General features: G+C 53.0%; 1 protein-coding gene across 1 annotated transcript in view; it reads left to right on the forward strand.

Annotated features, from left to right (window-relative positions):
- Positions 1 to 8629: 8629 nt before the first annotated feature.
- LOC143814980 (galactosylgalactosylxylosylprotein 3-beta-glucuronosyltransferase 1-like) overlaps positions 8630 to 19923 on the forward strand; it is a 124874-nt gene continuing 113580 nt past the window's right edge. Inside the window, exon 1 of the mRNA XM_077293724.1 lies at positions 8630 to 9261. The gene's annotated coding sequence lies outside the window, so the exon portion shown is untranslated. The remainder of the gene's footprint in view (positions 9262 to 19923) is intronic.

Below are 19923 nucleotides of genomic sequence, written 5' to 3' on the forward strand. Positions count from 1 at the left end.
CTCCTGCCTGCACTGCACTCTCTATTCTTGCCTGCATGCTCTCCTCTTGCCTGCACTGCACCCTTTCCTCCTGCCTGCACCCTCTTCTCCTGCCTGCTGCCTACACCGTACCCTCTCCTTCTGCAGGCACCCTCTCCTCTTGCCTGCATTGCACCCTCTCCTCTTGCCTGTACTGCACCCTCTCCTCTTGTCTGCACTGTACCCTCTCCTCCTGCCTGCACTGCACCCTCTCCTTCTGCCTGCACTGCACCATTTCCTCTCACCTGCACTGCACCCTCCTCTTGCCTCCTGCCTGCGCTGCACCCTCTCCTCTTGCCTCCTACCTGCACTGCATCCTCTCCTCCTGCCTGCACCCTATCCTCCTGCTTGCACCCTCTCCTCTTGCCTCCTGCCTGCACTACATCCTCTCCTCCTGCACTGCACCCTCTCCTCCTGCCTGCACGGCACCCTCTCCTCTTGCCTGCACTGCACCCTCTCCTGCTGCCTGCACCCTCTCCTCTTGCCTCCTGCCTGCACTGCATCCTCTCCTCCTGCACTGCACCCTCTCCTCTTGCCTCCTGCCTGCACTTCACCCTCTCCTCCTGCCTGCACTGTCTCCTCTTGCCTCCTGCCTACACTGCACTCTCTTCTCCTGCCTGCACCCTGTCCTTCTTAACTGCACCCTCTCCTCCTGCCTGCACCCTCTCCTCCTGCCTTCACTGTACTCTTTCCTCCTGCCTTCACTGTCCCCTTTCCTCCTGCCTGCACTGCACCCTCTCCTCTTGCCTCCTGCCTGCACTACACTCTATATTCTTGCCTGCACTCTCTCCTGTTGCCTGAACTGCACCCTCTCCTCTTGCCTGTACCCTCTCCTCTTGTCTCCTGCCTGCACTGCACTCTCTATTCTTGCCTGCACTCTCTCCTCTTGCCTGCACTGCACCCTTTCCTCCTGCCTGCACCCCCTCCTCCTGCCTGCTGCCTACACTGTACCCTCTCCTCCTGCCTGCACCCTCTCCTCCTGCCTGCTGCCTACACTGTACCCTCTCCTCCTGCAGGCACCCTCTCCTCTTGCCTGTACTGCACCCTCTCCTTTTGTCTGCACTGTACCCTCTCCTCCTGCCTGCACTGCACCCTCTCCTCTTGCCTCCTACCTGCACTGCATCCTCTCCTGCACTCTCTCCTCTTGCCTGCACTGCACCCTCTCCTCTTGCCTCCTGCCTGCACTGCATCCTCTCCTCCTGCCTGCACTCTCCTCCTGCTAGATCCCTCTCTTCTTGCCTCCTGCCTGCACTACTTCCTGTCCTCCTGCACCCTCTCCTCCTGCCTGCCTGCACTGCACCCTCTCCTCTTGCCTGCACTGCACACTCTCCTCTTGCCGCCTGCACTACATCCTCTCCTCCTGCACTGCACCCTCTCCTCCTGCACCGCACCCTCTTCTTTTTCCTGCACCCTCTCCTCTTGCCTCCTGCCTGCACTGCACCCTCTCCTCCTGCCTGCACTGTCTCCTCTTGCCTCCTGCCTGCACTGCACTCTCTTCCCCTTCCTGCACCCTGTCCTTCTTAACTGCACCCTCTCCTCCTGCCTTCACTGTACCCTTTCCTCCTGCATGCACTGCACCCTCTCCTCCTGCCTGCACTCTCTCCTCCTGCCTTCACTGTACCCTTTCCTCCTGCCTGCACTGCACCCTCTCCTCCTACCTGCACTATCTCCTCTTGTCTCCTGCCTGCACCCTCTCCTGCCTGCACCCTCTCCTCCTGCACTGCACCCTCACCTGCCTGCACTGCACCCTCTCCTCTTGCCTCCTGCCTGCACCGCACCCTCTCCTGCCTGCACCCTCTCCTCCTGCACTGCACCCTCACCTGCCTGCACTGCACCCTCCTCATGCCTGCACTGCACCCTCTCCTCATGCACTGCACCCTCTCCTCTTGCCTCCTGCCTGCACTGCACCCTCTCCTCCTGCATCCTCTCCTCCTGCACTGCACCCTCTCGTGCCTGCACCCTCTCCTCCTGCACTGCATCCTCTCCTACACTGCACCCTCTCCTCCTGCACTGCACCCTCTCCTCCTGCACCCTCTCCTCCTGCACTGCATCCTCTCCTCCTGCACCCTCTCCTCCTGCACTGCATCCTCTCCTCCTGCACCCTCTCCTCCTACACTGCACGCTCTCCTCCTGCACTGCACCCTCTCCTCCTGCACTGCACCCTCTCCTCCTGCACTGCACCCTCTCCTCCTGCACTGCATCCTCTCCTGTCTTCACCCTCTCCTCCTGTCTGCACCCTCTCCTCCTGCACTGCATCCTCTCCTCCTGCACTGCATCCTCTCCTCCTGCACTGCATCCTCTCCTGTCTGCATCCTCTCCTCCTGTCTGCACCCTCTCCTCCTGCACTGCATCCTCTCCTCCTGCCTGCAGTGCACCCTCTCCTCCTGCACTGCATCCTCTCCTCCTGCCTGCAGTGCACCCTCTTCTCCTGCACCCTCTCCCCCTGCACTGCATCCTCTCCTCCTGCACTGCATCCTCTCCTGCTGCACTGCACCCTCTCCTCCTGCACTGCATCCTCTCCTCCTGCACTGAACCCTCTCCTGCTGCACTGCACCCTCTCCTCCTGCACTGCATCCTCTCCTCCTGCACTACACCCTCTTCTCCTGCACCCTCTCCTCCTGCACTGAACCCTCTCCTGCTGCACTGCACCCTCTCCTCCTGCACTGCATCCGCTCCTCCTGCACTGAACCCTCTCCTGCTGCACTGCACCCTCTCCTCCTGCACTGCATCCTCTCCTCCTGCACTGAACCCTCTCCTGCTGCACTGCATCCTCTCCTCCTGCACTGCATCCTCTCCTCCTGTCTGCACCCTCTCCTCCTGCACTGCACCCTCTCCTCCTGCACTGCATCCTCTCCTCCTGCACTGCATCCTCTCCTCCTGCCTGCAGTGCACCCTCTCCTCCTGCACCCTCTCCTCCTGCACTACACCCTCTTCTCCTGCATCCTCTCCTCCTGCACTGAACCCTCTCCTCCTGCACTGAACCCTCTCCTCCTGCACTGCATCCTCTCCTCTTGCCTCCTGCCTACACTGCACTCTCTTCTCCTGCCTGCACCCTGTCCTTCTTAACTGCACCCTCTCCTCCTGCCTGCACCCTCTCCTCCTGCCTTCACTGTACTCTTTCCTCCTGCCTTCACTGTACCCTTTCCTCCTGCCTGCACTGCACCCTCTCCTCTTGCCTCCTGCCTGCACTACACTCTATATTCTTGCCTGCACTCTCTCCTGTTGCCTGAACTGCACCCTCTCCTCTTGCCTGTACCCTCTCCTCTTGTCTCCTGCCTGCACTGCACTCTCTATTCTTGCCTGCACTCTCTCCTCTTGCCTGCACTGCACCCTTTCCTCCTGCCTGCACCCCCTCCTCCTGCCTGCTGCCTACACTGTACCCTCTCCTCCTGCCTGCACCCTCTCCTCCTGCCTGCTGCCTACACTGTACCCTCTCCTCCTGCAGGCACCCTCTCCTCTTGCCTGTACTGCACCCTCTCCTTTTGTCTGCACTGTACCCTCTCCTCCTGCCTGCACTGCACCCTCTCCTTCTGCCTGAACTGCACCATTTTCTCTCACCTGCACTGCACCCTCTCCTCTTGCCTCCTGCCTGCACTGCACCCTCTCCTCTTGCCTCCTACCTGCACTGCATCCTCTCCTGCACTCTCTCCTCTTGCCTGCACTGCACCCTCTCCTCTTGCCTCCTGCCTGCACTGCATCCTCTCCTCCTGCCTGCACTCTCCTCCTGCTAGATCCCTCTCTTCTTGCCTCCTGCCTGCACTACTTCCTGTCCTCCTGCACCCTCTCCTCCTGCCTGCCTGCACTGCACCCTCTCCTCTTGCCTGCACTGCACACTCTCCTCTTGCCGCCTGCACTACATCCTCTCCTCCTGCACTGCACCCTCTCCTCCTGCACCGCACCCTCTTCTTTTTCCTGCACCCTCTCCTCTTGCCTCCTGCCTGCACTGCACCCTCTCCTCCTGCCTGCACTGTCTCCTCTTGCCTCCTGCCTGCACTGCACTCTCTTCCCCTTCCTGCACCCTGTCCTTCTTAACTGCACCCTCTCCTCCTGCCTTCACTGTACCCTTTCCTCCTGCATGCACTGCACCCTCTCCTCCTGCCTGCACTCTCTCCTCCTGCCTTCACTGTACCCTTTCCTCCTGCCTGCACTGCACCCTCTCCTCCTACCTGCACTATCTCCTCTTGTCTCCTGCCTGCACCCTCTCCTGCCTGCACCCTCTCCTCCTGCACTGCACCCTCACCTGCCTGCACTGCACCCTCTCCTCTTGCCTCCTGCCTGCACCGCACCCTCTCCTGCCTGCACCCTCTCCTCCTGCACTGCACCCTCACCTGCCTGCACTGCACCCTCCTCATGCCTGCACTGCACCCTCTCCTCATGCACTGCACCCTCTCCTCTTGCCTCCTGCCTGCACTGCACCCTCTCCTCCTGCACTGCACCCTCTCGTGCCTGCACCCTCTCCTCCTGCACTGCATCCTCTCCTACACTGCACCGCACCCTCTCCTCCTGCACCCTCTCCTCCTGCACTGCATCCTCTCCTCCTGCACTGCATCCTCTCCTCCTGCACCCTCTCCTCCTACACTGCACGCTCTCCTCCTGCACTGCACCCTCTCCTCCTGCACTGCACCCTCTCCTCCTGCACTGCACCCTCTCCTCCTGCACTGCATCCTCTCCTGTCTTCACCCTCTCCTCCTGTCTGCACCCTCTCCTCCTGCACTGCATCCTCTCCTCCTGCACTGCATCCTCTCCTCCTGCACTGCATCCTCTCCTGTCTGCATCCTCTCCTCCTGTCTGCACCCTCTCCTCCTGCACTGCATCCTCTCCTCCTGCCTGCAGTGCACCCTCTCCTCCTGCACTGCATCCTCTCCTCCTGCCTGCAGTGCACCCTCTTCTCCTGCACCCTCTCCCCCTGCACTGCATCCTCTCCTCCTGCACTGCATCCTCTCCTGCTGCACTGCACCCTCTCCTCCTGCACTGCATCCTCTCCTCCTGCACTGAACCCTCTCCTGCTGCACTGCACCCTCTCCTCCTGCACTGCATCCTCTCCTCCTGCACTACACCCTCTTCTCCTGCACCCTCTCCTCCTGCACTGAACCCTCTCCTGCTGCACTGCACCCTCTCCTCCTGCACTGCATCCGCTCCTCCTGCACTGAACCCTCTCCTGCTGCACTGCACCCTCTCCTCCTGCACTGCATCCTCTCCTCCTGCACTGAACCCTCTCCTGCTGCACTGCATCCTCTCCTCCTGCACTGCATCCTCTCCTCCTGTCTGCACCCTCTCCTCCTGCACTGCACCCTCTCCTCCTGCACTGCATCCTCTCCTCCTGCACTGCATCCTCTCCTCCTGCCTGCAGTGCACCCTCTCCTCCTGCACCCTCTCCTCCTGCACTACACCCTCTTCTCCTGCATCCTCTCCTCCTGCACTGAACCCTCTCCTCCTGCACTGAACCCTCTCCTCCTGCACTGCATCCTCTCCTCCTGCACTACACCCTCTTCTCCTGCATCCTCTCCTCCTGCACTGAACCCTCTCCTCCTGCATCCTCTCCTCCTGCACTACACCCTCTTCTCCTGCATCCTCTCCTCCTTCACTGAACCCTCTCCTCCTGCACCCTCTCCTCCTGCACTGCATCCTCTCCTCCTGCACTGAACCCTCTCCTGCTGCACTGCACCCTCTCCTCCTGCACTGCATCCTCTCCTGCACTGAACCCTCTCCTGCTGCACTGCATCCTCTCCTGCTGCACTGCATCCTCTCCTCCTGCACTGAACCCTCTCCTGCTGCACTGCATCCTCTCCTCCTGCACTGCACCCTCTCCTCCTGCACTGCACCCTCTCCTCCTGCACTGCACCCTCTCCTCCTGCACTGCATCCTCTCCTGTCTTCACCCTCTCCTCCTGTCTGCACCCTCTCCTCCTGCACTGCATCCTCTCCTCCTGCACTGCATCCTCTCCTCCTGCACTGCATCCTCTCCTGTCTGCATCCTCTCCTCCTGTCTGCACCCTCTCCTCCTGCACTGCATCCTCTCCTCCTGCCTGCAGTGCACCCTCTCCTCCTGCACTGCATCCTCTCCTCCTGCCTGCAGTGCACCCTCTTCTCATGCACCCTCTCCCCCTGCACTGCATCCTCTCCTCCTGCACTGCATCCTCTCCTGCTGCACTGCACCCTCTCCTCCTGCACTGCATCCTCTCCTCCTGCACTGAACCCTCTCCTGCTGCACTGCACCCTCTCCTCCTGCACTGCATCCTCTCCTCCTGCACTACACCCTCTTCTCCTGCACCCTCTCCTCCTGCACTGAACCCTCTCCTGCTGCACTGCACCCTCTCCTCCTGCACTGCATCCGCTCCTCCTGCACTGAACCCTCTCCTGCTGCACTGCACCCTCTCCTCCTGCACTGCATCCTCTCCTCCTGCACTGAACCCTCTCCTGCTGCACTGCATCCTCTCCTCCTGCACTGCATCCTCTCCTCCTGTCTGCACCCTCTCCTCCTGCACTGCACCCTCTCCTCCTGCACTGCATCCTCTCCTCCTGCACTGCATCCTCTCCTCCTGCCTGCAGTGCACCCTCTCCTCCTGCACTCTCCTCCTGCACTACACCCTCTTCTCCTGCATCCTCTCCTCCTGCACTGAACCCTCTCCTCCTGCACTGAACCCTCTCCTCCTGCACTGCATCCTCTCCTCCTGCACTACACCCTCTTCTCCTGCATCCTCTCCTCCTGCACTGAACCCTCTCCTCCTGCATCCTCTCCTCCTGCACTACACCCTCTTCTCCTGCATCCTCTCCTCCTTCACTGAACCCTCTCCTCCTGCACCCTCTCCTCCTGCACTGCATCCTCTCCTCCTGCACTGAACCCTCTCCTGCTGCACTGCACCCTCTCCTCCTGCACTGCATCCTCTCCTGCACTGAACCCTCTCCTGCTGCACTGCATCCTCTCCTGCTGCACTGCATCCTCTCCTCCTGCACTGAACCCTCTCCTGCTGCACTGCATCCTCTCCTCCTGCACTGCATCCTCTCCTGTCTGCACCCTCTCCTCCTGCACTGCACCCTCTCCTCCTGCACTGCATCCTCTCCTCCTGCACTGCATTCTCTCCTCCTGCCTGCAGTGCACCCTCTCCTCCTGCACCCTCTCCTCCTGCACTACACCCTCTTCTCCTGCATCCTCTCCTCCTGCACTGAACCCTCTCCTGCTGCACTGCATCCTCTCCTCCTGCACTGCATCCTCTCCTCCTGTCTGCACCCTCTCCTCCTGCACCCTCTCCTCCTGCACTGCATCCTCTCCTCCTGCACTGCATCCTCTCCTCCTGCCTGCAGTGCACCCTCTCCTCCTGCACCCTCTCCTCCTGCACTGCATCCTCTCCTCCTGCACTACACCCTCTTCTCCTGCATCCTCTCCTCCTGCACTGAACCCTCTCTTCCTGCATCCTCTCCTCCTGCACTACACCCTCTTCTCCTGCATCCTCTCCTCCTGCACTGAACCCTCTCCTCCTGCACCCTCTCCTCCTGCACTGCATCCTCTCCTCCTGCACTGAACCCTCTCCTGCTGCACTGCACCCTCTCCTCCTGCACTGCATCCTCTCCTCCTGCACTGAACCCTCTCCTGCTGCACTGCATCCTCTCCTGCTGCACTGCACCCTCTCCTCCTGCACTGCATCCTCTCCTCCTGCACTGAACCCTCTCCTGCTGCACTGCATCCTCTCCTCCTGCACTGCATCCTCTCCTGTCTGCACCCTCTCCTCCTGCACTGCACCCTCTCCTCCTGCACTGCATCCTCTCCTCCTGCCTGCAGTGCACCCTCTCCTCCTGCACTGCATCCTCTCCTCCTGCACTACACCCTCTTCTCCTGCATCCTCTCCTCCTGCACTGAACCCTCTCCTGCTGCACTGCATCCTCTCCTCCTGCACTGCATCCTCTCCTCCTGTCTGCACCCTCTCCTCCTGCACTGCACCCTCTCCTCCTGCACTGCATCCTCTCCTCCTGCACTGCATCCTCTCCTCCTGCCTGCAGTGCACCCTCTCCTCCTGCACCCTCTCCTCCTGCACTGCATCCTCTCCTCCTGCACTACACCCTCTTCTCCTGCATCCTCTCCTCCTGCACTGAACCCTCTCCTCCTGCATCCTCTCCTCCTGCACTACACCCTCTTCTCCTGCATCCTCTCCTCCTGCACTGAACCCTCTCCTGCTGCACTGCACCCTCTCCTCCTGCACTGCATCCTCTCCTCCTGCACTGAACCCTCTCCTGCTGCACTGCACCCTCTCCTCCTGCACTGCATCCTCTCCTCCTGCACTGAACCCTCTCCTGCTGCACTGCATCCTCTCCTGCTGCACTGCACCCTCTCCTCCTGCACTGCACCCTCTCCTCCTGCACTGCACCCTCTCCTCCTGCACTGCACCCTCTCCTCCTGCACTGCACCCTCTCCTCCTGCACTGCACCCTCTCCTCCTGCACTGCATCCTCTCCTCCTGCACTGCACCCTCTCCTCCTGCACTGCACCCTCTCCTCCTGCACTGCACCCTCTCCTCCTGCACTGCACCCTCTCCTCCTGCACTGCATCCTCTCCTCCTGCACTGCACCCTCTCCTCCTGCACTGCACCCTCTCCTGCTGCTGGTCCTGGATGATGCCTTGCATTGAGCAGCAGCTGGCGGGGACGCGGTTGCAGTGACTTCTGCAGGCGGCTATGATGAACGCTTTTCATTCAGACTCTGATCAATCCTTCCGCCCGATGCCTGAAGACGAGGGAGGAATAAATCCCTGACTTTTCGGCGGTCGCCGGTCTGTCCGTCTCCGTCACTCCTGCTCCTCCCTCGGCCAATCAGCGGCCGCGGCTCCCGATCTTCCCTGAATACCTCCCCGCCATTCAGATTTAAATGCCGGTTGTGCATCGTCCCCGCCGCCTCCATCCCCAGACTCCGGCGTGAGACAACCGGGGAGGAAACACGGCAGTGATCGGCGGGGGGCGCAGTGATCGGCGGGGGGCGCAGTGATCGGCGGGGGCGCAGTGATCGGGGGGCGCAGTGATCGGCGGGGGCGCAGTGATCGGGGGGCGCAGTGACACCGGTCATTCTCAGCTACATTGTGTGGACTGAGGCTCGGACACCTGCGTCTAGAATGCTGCGGGCCCCCGGGGCAGCCATCCCATCAGTGTAGGAGCCCCCGACCACCGACCACCTGCCGGGGAGCAGTTAGAGGGTCTCCGCACGTTCTTCCTGGCGTCTCCCATAGCACTGGACACAATGAAGCAGCCTCCGTCAGCCAGGTACGTGGTTCTCCCCTTCATACTTCCCTTCAGTTTGGGGGTCTGCCGGGTGGGGGGCATTTTGCCTTCCTAGTCCTGTGTGTAGATACCCCGGATGAGGCAGTGACTCGGTGGCGCCCCCTCTGGCACCCAGGCTCCATCCAGCTGCGCTGCCCTTGGTGATTGTCAGCTCTTCTGCCGAGGAGACCCTCAGTCTAAACCATGGAGATAATGGGGATGAGAAGGATCTGACGCCCCTTATTGGGACTTAGATAGGAAGATAACTGCACCTTTATTTATCTGCATTTTACCTAAAGTCATGTGACTTTATTTTTCATTTATATTGATAACCACTAATATCACTTTGTAGCATTCCGTAGTGTAAATTCTTCTTAAAGAGACAGCGCGCGCCCTTCCTGTAGCGATTCCACATCTTTGGTTTATGTTGTAAAGTCAATGAAGGGGTGGGTATTGTTGTCCAAAGGGAAATACTTTGATTTTTGTAATTTTTTTTAAAGTGCAAAATTTCCTGCCTGGGGCGAAGCAAGAGCAAAATCCATCCGCAGGCAGTAGCGACGTTCATCATGAATATGTATAGGAATGCGTTTGCTTATGGGATCATTTGCATGCAGCAGTGATAGACTGTATACATGAGGTGTCAGGTTTTATTTCTTTACACCCATAGCCCCTATAAAATATCATATCTCCCCCTAATACTTTTTTCCCCCATCTCCCACCACATAAAGATTTACAAGGGGGTCCTCGGTCTTTTTTTTTCTGTTCCGCTGGTTCTGCCTTATATTCTATGCTAGGGGGAACTAAGGTTGTCAGATGTTCCATTGATTCCAGCACTGCAGGACTGATGTCTGACAACCTCTGGTCCAGGTGCATCTTCTCCCCAAGTCATAGTGTTTGTTCCAGGGCTGGAGACCTTCTCCGCACGCTCTGCTTCTTGGTGATACAAGTTTCTTTATTTCGTGAGAACAAACAAAATTAAATGTGACTTTGTGATGTGCAACAAAGTAACGACGTTACGACCCCACTGGGGTCTTCATCACAATGTCCTGCAAGAAAAGAAGACAGAATGAGTGAATAATAGAATGATCACAGGGCAACAACCAACAATGTGTGTCCAATATCTCAGAGGATACAATTGTATAAACAATTACACAAAAAACAACAACAGTCTGTAAACAAAGCCAACAATCCAAACAAAGGAAAAATGAAGAAAAGTGGATAAAATGGAGCAAAATAAACACAACAGGTGAGAAAGTCAGAGACCTCACATGATAAAGGCTGTCAGCCCGAGGGTCCAACCGGAATATGTGCATATATATATACAGCAAATAGAGCAAGATTGGACCCTCAGGCTGACAGCCTTTATCATGTGAGGGCTCTGACTTCGTCACCTGTTGTGTTTATTTTGCTCACTTTTATCCAGTTTTGTTCATTTTTCCTTTATATTCACTCATTCTGTCTTCTTTCCTTGCAGGACATTGTGATGAAGACCCCAGTGGGGTCGTAATGTCGTTACTTTGTCGCACATCTCAAAGTCACATTTAATTTTGTTTGTTTGCACGAAATAAAGAAACTTGTATCACAAAGAAGCAGAGCGTGCGGAGAAGGTCTCCAGCCCTGGTCCTGGGGTCTCGGGACACCTTCCACCAGCACCTCGACACTTTGACCGAGTGCACGCCGATCTTCCAGCAGAATATTTGTTCTAAACTGATACAAAGTGCTGAGCTCAGAAAGGAATTACTGGGTTTCATTACTATTTTTTACTCTATTTTATGCCTTTTTTTGTAAGGGGGATTGGCGTTTAATAAAAGCAGCAGCTGAAATGGCGTGGGATTTTATAAAGTAAAGTGTGCATCCATTATGGTGCATGTAGGAAGGTGCGGAGCCGCCCTGGACATTGTGCGCCCACCGTTAGGGGCTTCTTCTATAACATAAGTGTAACAACTCCCACCATGGATGATCGATAACCATCGTATATTCTCCTTGTATCTAGTGAAATCCTCTACATTACACGGTGTATCCAGGACAATTCCCATATTCTGCCACTTATGTATGGAGATCAGACAGATAGATGATAGATAATAGATAGATAGATAGATAGATAGATAGATAGATAGATAGATAATAGAGCGACAATAGATAGATAATAGATATATAATAGAGCGATAATAGATAGATAATAGATGATAGATAGATAATAGATATATAATAGATAGATGATAGATAGATAGATAGATAGATAGATAGATAGATAGATAGATAGATAGATAGATAGATAATAGAGCGACAATAGATAGATAATAGATATATAATAGAGCGATAATAGATAGATAATAGATGATAGATAGATAATAGATATATAATAGATAGATGATAGATAGATAGATAGATAGATAGATAGATAGATAGATAGATAGATAAAATGAGATTAGATTGCCAGCCAGTACATGACAGGGAAAACAATTCTGTGTACAGCAGTCAAAAATAAGAGAGGGAGAGATAAATAGCAAAGTAAGAGAAAGACAGATATATATTTGGGAGGTTTGAGATAAGTAGTAGGATGAATAGATAAACAGTAGAAATACAGATATCAGATAGATATAAATTGTAAATAGATAACACAGAGATTGTAGATAGAAGATAGAGACTTTGTATAGAGATAGGCAGACGACAGATGGATCTGCACAGATATCTGTGTGAACATTTCTGAAATGTACAGTTCTTAGATATGTGTAAGCTCCCAGCGTATCCGGGACTACATTCCCATCATTAATAAATACCTTCATAGGTTATTTTTGCAGAATCTCGAGCCTGTAATTCTCATCTTTATACTGTGGACAGATGTCACTTCATCCTTTATCCAAAAATGATGCTTACTGTACAATGTGGTTGTATTACAGATATGTCCTCTGCACCAGCTCTTATCCTGTTTGATTATCGTAATTTAGTAATATAGGCTGGATGTGAGCTCTGTGTCTCTCCCAGTAATATAGGTTGGATGTGAGGTCTGTGTGTCTCTCCCAGTAATATAGGCTGGATGTGAGGTCTGTGTCTCTCCCAGTAATATAGGCTGGATGTGAGGTCTGTGTGTCTCTCCCAGTAATATAGGCTGGATGTGAGGTCTGTGTGTCTCTCCCAGTAATATAGGCTGGATGTGAGCTCTGTGTGTCTCTCCCAGTAATATAGTCTGGATGTGAGCTCTGTGTGTCTCTCCCAGTAATATAGTCTGGATGTGAGCTCTGTGTGTCTCTCCCAGTAATATAGGCTGGATGTGAGGTCTGTGTGTCTCTCCCAGTAATATAGGCTGGATGTGAGGTCTGTGTGTCTCTCCCAGTAATATAGGCTGGATGTGAGGTCTGTGTGTCTCTCCAGTAATATAGGCTAGATGTGAGGTCTGTGTGTCTCTCCCAGTAATATAGACTGGATGCGAGGTCTGTGTGTCTCTCCCAGTAATATAGGCTGGATGTGAGGTCTGTGTGTCTCTCCCAGTAATATAGTCTGGATGTGAGGTCAGTGTGTCTCTCGCAGTAATATAGGTTGGATGTGAGGTCTGTGTGTCTCTCCCAGTAGTATAGGCTGGATGTGAGGTCTGTGTGTCTCTCCCAGTAATATAGGCTGGATGTGAGGTCTGTGTGTCTCTCCCAGTAATATAGGTGGGATGTGGGGTCTGTGTGTCCCTCCCAGTAATATGGGTTGGATGTGAGGTCTGTGTGTCTCTCCCAGTAATATAGGTTGGATGTGAGGTCTGTGTGTCTCTCCCAGTAATATAGGCTGGATGTGAGGTCTGTGTGTCTCTCCCAGTAATATAGGCTGGATGTGAGGTCTGTGTGTCTCTCCCAGTAATATAGGCTGGATGTGAGGTCTGTGTGTCTCTCCCAGTAATATAGGCTGGATGTGAGCTCTGTGTGTCTCTCCCAGTAATATAGGCTGGATGTGAGGTTTGTATGTCTCTCCCAGTAATATAGGCTGGATGTGAGGTCTGTGTGTCTCTCCCAGTAATATAGGCTGGATGTGAGGTCTGTGTGTCTCTCCCAGTAATATAGGCTGGATGTGAGGTCTGTGTGTCTCTCCCAGTAGTATAGGCTGGATGTGACGTCTGTGTGTCTCTCCCAGTAATATAGGCCGGATGTGAGCTCTGTGTGTCTCTCCCAGTAATATAGGCTGGATGTGACGTCTGTGTGTCTCTCCCAGTAATATAGGCTGGATGTGAGGTCTGTGTGTTTCTCCCAGTAATATAGGCTGGATGTGAGGTCTTTGTGTCTCTCCAGTAATATAGGCTGGATGTGAGTTCTGTGTGTCTCTCCCAGTAATATAGGCTGGATGTGACGTCTGTGTGTCTCTCCCAGTAATATAGGCTGGATGTGAGGTCTTTGTGTCTCTCCCAGTAATATAGGCTGGATGTGACGTCTGTGTGTCTCTCCCAGTAATATAGGCTGGATGTGAGGTCTGTGTGTTTCTCCCAGTAATATAGGCTGGATGTGAGGTCTTTGTGTCTCTCCAGTAATATAGGCTGGATGTGAGTTCTGTGTGTCTCTCCCAGTAATATAGGCTGGATGTGACGTCTGTGTGTCTCTCCCAGTAATATAGGCTGGATGTGAGCTCTGTGTGTCTCTCCCAGTAATATAGGCTGGATGTGACGTCTGTGTGTTTCTCCCAGTAATATAGGCTGGATGTGAGGTCTTTGTGTCTCTCCAGTAGTATAGGCTGGATGTGAGTTCTGTGTGTCTCTCCCAGTAATATAGGCTGGATGTGACGTCTGTGTGTCTCTCCCAGTAATATAGGCTGGATGTGAGGTCTTTGTGTCTCTCCCAGTAATATAGGTGGGATGTGGGGTCTGTGTGTCCCTCCCAGTAATATGGGTTGGATGTGAGGTCTGTGTGTCTCTCCCAGTAATATAGGTTGGATGTGAGGTCTGTGTGTCTCTCCCAGTAATATAGGCTGGATGTGAGGTCTGTGTGTCTCTCCCAGTAATATAGGCTGGATGTGAGGTCTGTGTGTCTCTCCCAGTAATATAGGCTGGATGTGAGGTCTGTGTGTCTCTCCCAGTAATATAGGCTGGATGTGAGCTCTGTGTGTCTCTCCCAGTAATATAGGCTGGATGTGGGGTTTGTATGTCTCTCCCAGTAATATAGGCTGGATGTGAGGTCTGTGTGTCTCTCCCAGTAATATAGGCTGGATGTGAGGTCTGTGTGTCTCTCCCAGTAATATAGGCTGGATGTGAGGTCTGTGTGTCTCTCCCAGTAGTATAGGCTGGATGTGACGTCTGTGTGTCTCTCCCAGTAATATAGGCTGGATGTGAGCTCTGTGTGTCTCTCCCAGTAATATAGGCTGGATGTGACGTCTGTGTGTCTCTCCCAGTAATATAGGCTGGATGTGAGGTCTGTGTGTTTCTCCCAGTAATATAGGCTGGATGTGAGGTCTTTGTGTCTCTCCAGTAATATAGGCTGGATGTGAGTTCTGTGTGTCTCTCCCAGTAATATAGGCTGGATGTGACGTCTGTGTGTCTCTCCCAGTAATATAGGCTGGATGTGAGGTCTTTGTGTCTCTCCCAGTAATATAGGCTGGATGTGACGTCTGTGTGTCTCTCCCAGTAATATAGGCTGGATGTGAGGTCTGTGTGTTTCTCCCAGTAATATAGGCTGGATGTGAGGTCTTTGTGTCTCTCCAGTAATATAGGCTGGATGTGAGTTCTGTGTGTCTCTCCCAGTAATATAGGCTGGATGTGACGTCTGTGTGTCTCTCCCAGTAATATAGGCTGGATGTGAGGTCTTTGTGTCTCTCCAGTAATATAGGCTGGATGTGAGGTCTGTGTGTGTCTCTCCCAGTAGTATAGACTGGATGTGAGGTCTATGTCTAGAAATGATATGGTCATTCCTCCAAAGTGTCCCATGAGCAGTTTTTAAACAAGACCGTGCCTTATGTTGCTTGTGGTACTGTGAGCAGACTGTGTGGTCTAAACGTGCTCCTATGACTGCAGCATCTCTGGACTTGTCTCCCTTCGAGCATATCAGACACGTCATTGGTCGGTGATTACACAGGAGCTGCCAGCAGAGGATCTTGATGATTTACCCAAGTGCATTCAGTGACAGGACCTTCATCTGACGACCATTAATAACCTCAGTGATAGCAGCTGAGGAAGTGCCTGGATTTCTGCACATGAATTATACCTCTCATAGTCGTAAATCCAGGAGTTTTGATAATTTAGTTTCCATTCATTCCCATTTGCAGATTATTAATGTCTTTCCATCCTATGATTGACATCATTCCGTGTCTTTTCCTTCTTGATGTTGTAATCTCAGTGTTGAGGAATGTATATAGAGATAGACAGGAAGGACCATCATACATGTGTGTCCTTGCTCACCATTACTCAGTTCTTTTACATTAGTATTCAGCTTTATAGCCACTAAGGACTGTTCATCTGTGATATAGTATAAAGACAAGAAATGTCCGCACAGATTGTGTCTCCTCGCGATTTATCCTCAAGTTCTACTCATATATAGGACTGATAGTACTGTGCAAAACTGCTACAAAGTAAGAAGCTTTGTAAAGTGCTGCGGAATATGTTGGCGCTATAGAAATAAAATATTTGTTAATGCTTTAAAAAGTAGAATTAATAGTTTATTTTTATCATTTAACAAAATTCAAAGTGATTGAACAAAATAGAAATGTAAAACTCATCAGTATCTGGTGACCGCCCGTCACCTCCATCATCAGTATCTAGCGACTGCCCGTCACCTCCATCATCAGTATCTAGCGACTGCCCGTCACCTCCATCATCAGTATCTGGTGACCGCCCGTCACCTCCATCATCAGTATCTGGTGACCGCCCGTCACCTCCATCATCAGTATCTGGTGACTGCCCATCGCCTCCATAATCAATATCTGGTGACCGCCCGTCACCTCCATCATCAATATCTGGTGACCGCCCGTCACCTCCATCATCAGTATCTGGTGACTGCCCATCGCCTCCATCATCAGTATCTGGTGACCGCCCGTCGCCTCCATCGCCACCAGATACTGATGATGGAGGCAATGGGCAGTCACCAGATACTGATGATGGAGGTGACGGGCGGTCACCAGATACTCATGATGGAGGCGACGGACAGTCACCAGATAATGATGATGGAGGCGACGGACGGTCACCAGATAATGATGATGGAGGCGATGGACCAGATCACCAGATACTGATGGGATTTACATTTCTCTTTTGTTCATCAGTTTGCATTTTTTTACCTGATAAAAATAAACTATTAATATTTCTTTTATAGAAGCCCTCTTACTCTGCAGCATTTTTTCTATAAATGCCTAAAACTTTTACATAGTGCTGTACCTGTCCTGCTCTCTGTACCTGTCCTGCGCTCTGTACCTGTGTCCTGCGCTCTGTACCTGAGTCCTGCGCTCTGTACCTGAGTCCTGCGCTCTGTACCTGAGTCCTGCGCTCTGTACCTGAGTCCTGCGCTCTGTACCTGAGTCCTGCGCTCTGTACCTGAGTCCTGCGCTCTGTACATGTGTCCTGCGCTCTGTACATGTGTCCTGCGCTCTGTACATGTGTCCTGCGCTCTGTACATGTGTCCTGCGCTCTGTACATGTGTCCTGCGCTCTGTACCTGTGTCCTGCGCTCTGTACCTGTGTCCTGCGCTCTGTACCTGTGTCCTGCGCTCTGTACCTGTGTCCTGCGCTCTGTACCTGTGTCCTGCGCTCTGTACCTGTGTCCTGCGCTCTGTACCTGTGTCCTGCGCTCTGTACCTGTGTCCTGCGCTCTGTACCTGTGTCCTGCGCTCTGTACCTGTGTCCTGCGCTCTGTACCTGTGTCCTGCGCTCTGTACGTGTGTCCTGCGCTCTGTACGTGTGTCCTGCGCTCTGTACGTGTGTCCTGCGCTCTGTACGTGTGTCCTGCGCTCTGTACGTGTGTCCTGCGCTCTGTACCTGTGTCCTGCGCTCTGTACGTGTGTCCTGCGCTCTGTACCTGTGTCCTGCGCTCTGTACCTGTGTCCTGCGCTCTGTACCTGTGTCCTGCGCTCTGTACCTGTGTCCTGCGCTCTGTACCTGTGTCCTGCGCTCTGTACCTGTGTCCTGCGCTCTGTACCTGTGTCCTGCGCTCTGTACCTGTGTCCTGCGCTCTGTACCTGTGTCCTGCGCTCTGTACCTGTGTCCTGCGCTCTGTACATGTGTCCTGCGCTCTGTACATGTGTCCTGCGCTCTGTACATGTGTCCTGCGCTCTGTACTAGTGATGAGCGAGGATTCCCTAGCAACCAGGCAACCCCCACATGTACTCAGCCTGGCTAGTAGCTGTAAATCATTCAGCTGAGGCGATGAAAACTAAATCTCCGAGCAGTCATAAATACTTGGAGACCACCCGAGCGTGCTCTGGAAAACCCAAGCAACGAGTACACTCGCTCATCACTATTACTAATAATTCTTCCCAAAAAAAATGCATATGGTGGAGGCTGCCTCCATCCTGGTCGTGCACTTCTCCCATCTTTCCAAGACTTGTTATGATAGATGGACAGATGGAGTGAGGCTGGGGTCCTGGACTCAAATCCCACCAAAGACAACATCTGTGAGGTGTTTGTTTGTTCCCCCCGTGTTTGCTTCCTCCAGGTTCTCAGATTTTCTCTCACACTCCAGAGACTGATAGCGAATGTAGATTGTGAGCCCCAATAGCGACAGTAAGCATAAGGTCAGTGTGGAGACACAGCATTGTATCTTAATTAGTGATGAGCGAGTGTGCTCGTTGCTCGGGTTTTCCCGAGCACGCTCGAGTGACCTCCGAGTATTTATGACTGCTCGGAGATTTAGTTTTCCTTGCTGCAGCTGAATGATTTACAGCTACTAGCCTGCTTGATTACATGTGGGGATTCCCTAGCAACCAGGCAACCCCCACATGTACTCAGGCTGGCTACTAGCTGTAAATCATTCAGCTGCCACGATGAAATCTCCGAGCAGTCATAAATACTCGGAGGTCACCTGAGCGTTCTCAGGAAAACCCGAGCAATGAGTACACTCGCTCATCACTAATCTTAATTAACCAGATGACTATTTCTTTTGCAAGCCAAGAAGAATAGACTTATCTGTATGTTGATTTCTGGTTGGTCAAGAAAACAGACTTTTGTTTGTGTAAGCCTGGAATACTTGACTTGTAAGCTGACATTTGATATAACATAGTGTGCTGTTATCTTTGATGACTAGTGATGTTTACTGATATGCTAATTATGCATTGTGTAGGCCAGATATTTTGGTGACTTCGAAAACAGAGGAGGAAAAATGATGCAAATATTTTAAATAATCAAGTAATGCTACTGTACTTGATCTCATCTCTATTTTCACCCTTTATTTCAATACTGAATGAAGGACACTTTCTAAGTATAAAAAGAGGTTACATGCCTCTATAGAGAGAGAGACAGCCAGAGATTCTGCCAAGACATCCAAGCATCCAGGGGACCATACAGGACTGCTGCCAAGACATCATGGCTCCATCATGAGGGACATGGATCTTTCATTCTACAGAAAACAACCTAGGGAACCTGAGCTCCGGTTGGAAGAATACAGATCTGCTCTATTGACCATCGCTGAACTACGGATACGTTTGGAGAAAGCCAAGATTGGGACCTGCTGGTCGCCTGGCTCCATGAAAATGTTTGGAGAAGCCAAGTTGGGGCCCTCCAGTCAACTGGCCCTTGTATCTGTGTAAGCAGGTTGCGGGATGCAGTAACGGACCGGAGGCAGAGCAAGGGTTAACAAGTTTAATAACGGGAATACTCCATGCAGGGAGGTAATGGGTCAGCTTTGAGAAAGAACAAGCTATTGTTCAAAATGCGTTATCTGTTACTCATTATCGTGTGAATTCATCCAACTGGACTGTTTTATTGACAATAATTTTGGAGTTTTTTAGAAGCTGGATTTTCTTTTCCTTGCTACATAGGTAATGGGTGAAACAGGGGAATAAACGGTTCAGTTTGAAAAGGATATGCAGAGTTCAAAAATAAAGGATCAGTAAATGGCAGTTCCTGTGAAGCAATTGTGTAAGGAGTTCCTCAAACTGTCACTCCTGCTGTGAACTCAATAACGCCGGCAACGGCTGGCACGGTGTCTTTTCCAGGAAGGTCCTGTGAGTAACAATGCCCCGTCTTTTGGTGGCAGTGGTCGGTCTCTGGTACCTTCTACTGAGCCTAGTCCATATATGACAAGGCTATGGGCCACAGTCCTATACGAGCCCAACATGGCTCTGCAAATCTACACTGCCGAAGTCCAGGTGGGCTACACAAGTCTATCCAGCACTCAGTTCTCTCTTTACGGGACTCACGGTCATGAAGCACGTGGCACCTCGATCTCTGCCAGCTACTGGGCGCGCTGCACTCTTCTTTCTATGCTGCTTGCTGCCTGTTCCTGCCGAGATTGAAGCGCCGACAACCACTGGTGCGCTGCTTCCCTGACGGGGTACTGCACCCGATCGCTCTCTGGCAGCATGCTCTCAGTACTCGCCCGGATCGTTTCACACCCCGCTCCGTGGTGACCAACGGGCACCCTGCACCTCTCTCCTCACAGTCTCTGTAAGTGGCAGCAGGGATAATAACGCCTGGACCTGCACTGCATGGATGCTCCGGGGTCACAGCACTCACTGGTCCCTGCTGCGCACTATCTGTTCCCGCCAAGTCTTTCTCTGA

This window comes from Ranitomeya variabilis, chromosome 3 (assembly GCF_051348905.1).
Source record: "Ranitomeya variabilis isolate aRanVar5 chromosome 3, aRanVar5.hap1, whole genome shotgun sequence".
NCBI classification, from domain to species: Eukaryota; Metazoa; Chordata; class Amphibia; order Anura; family Dendrobatidae; genus Ranitomeya; species Ranitomeya variabilis.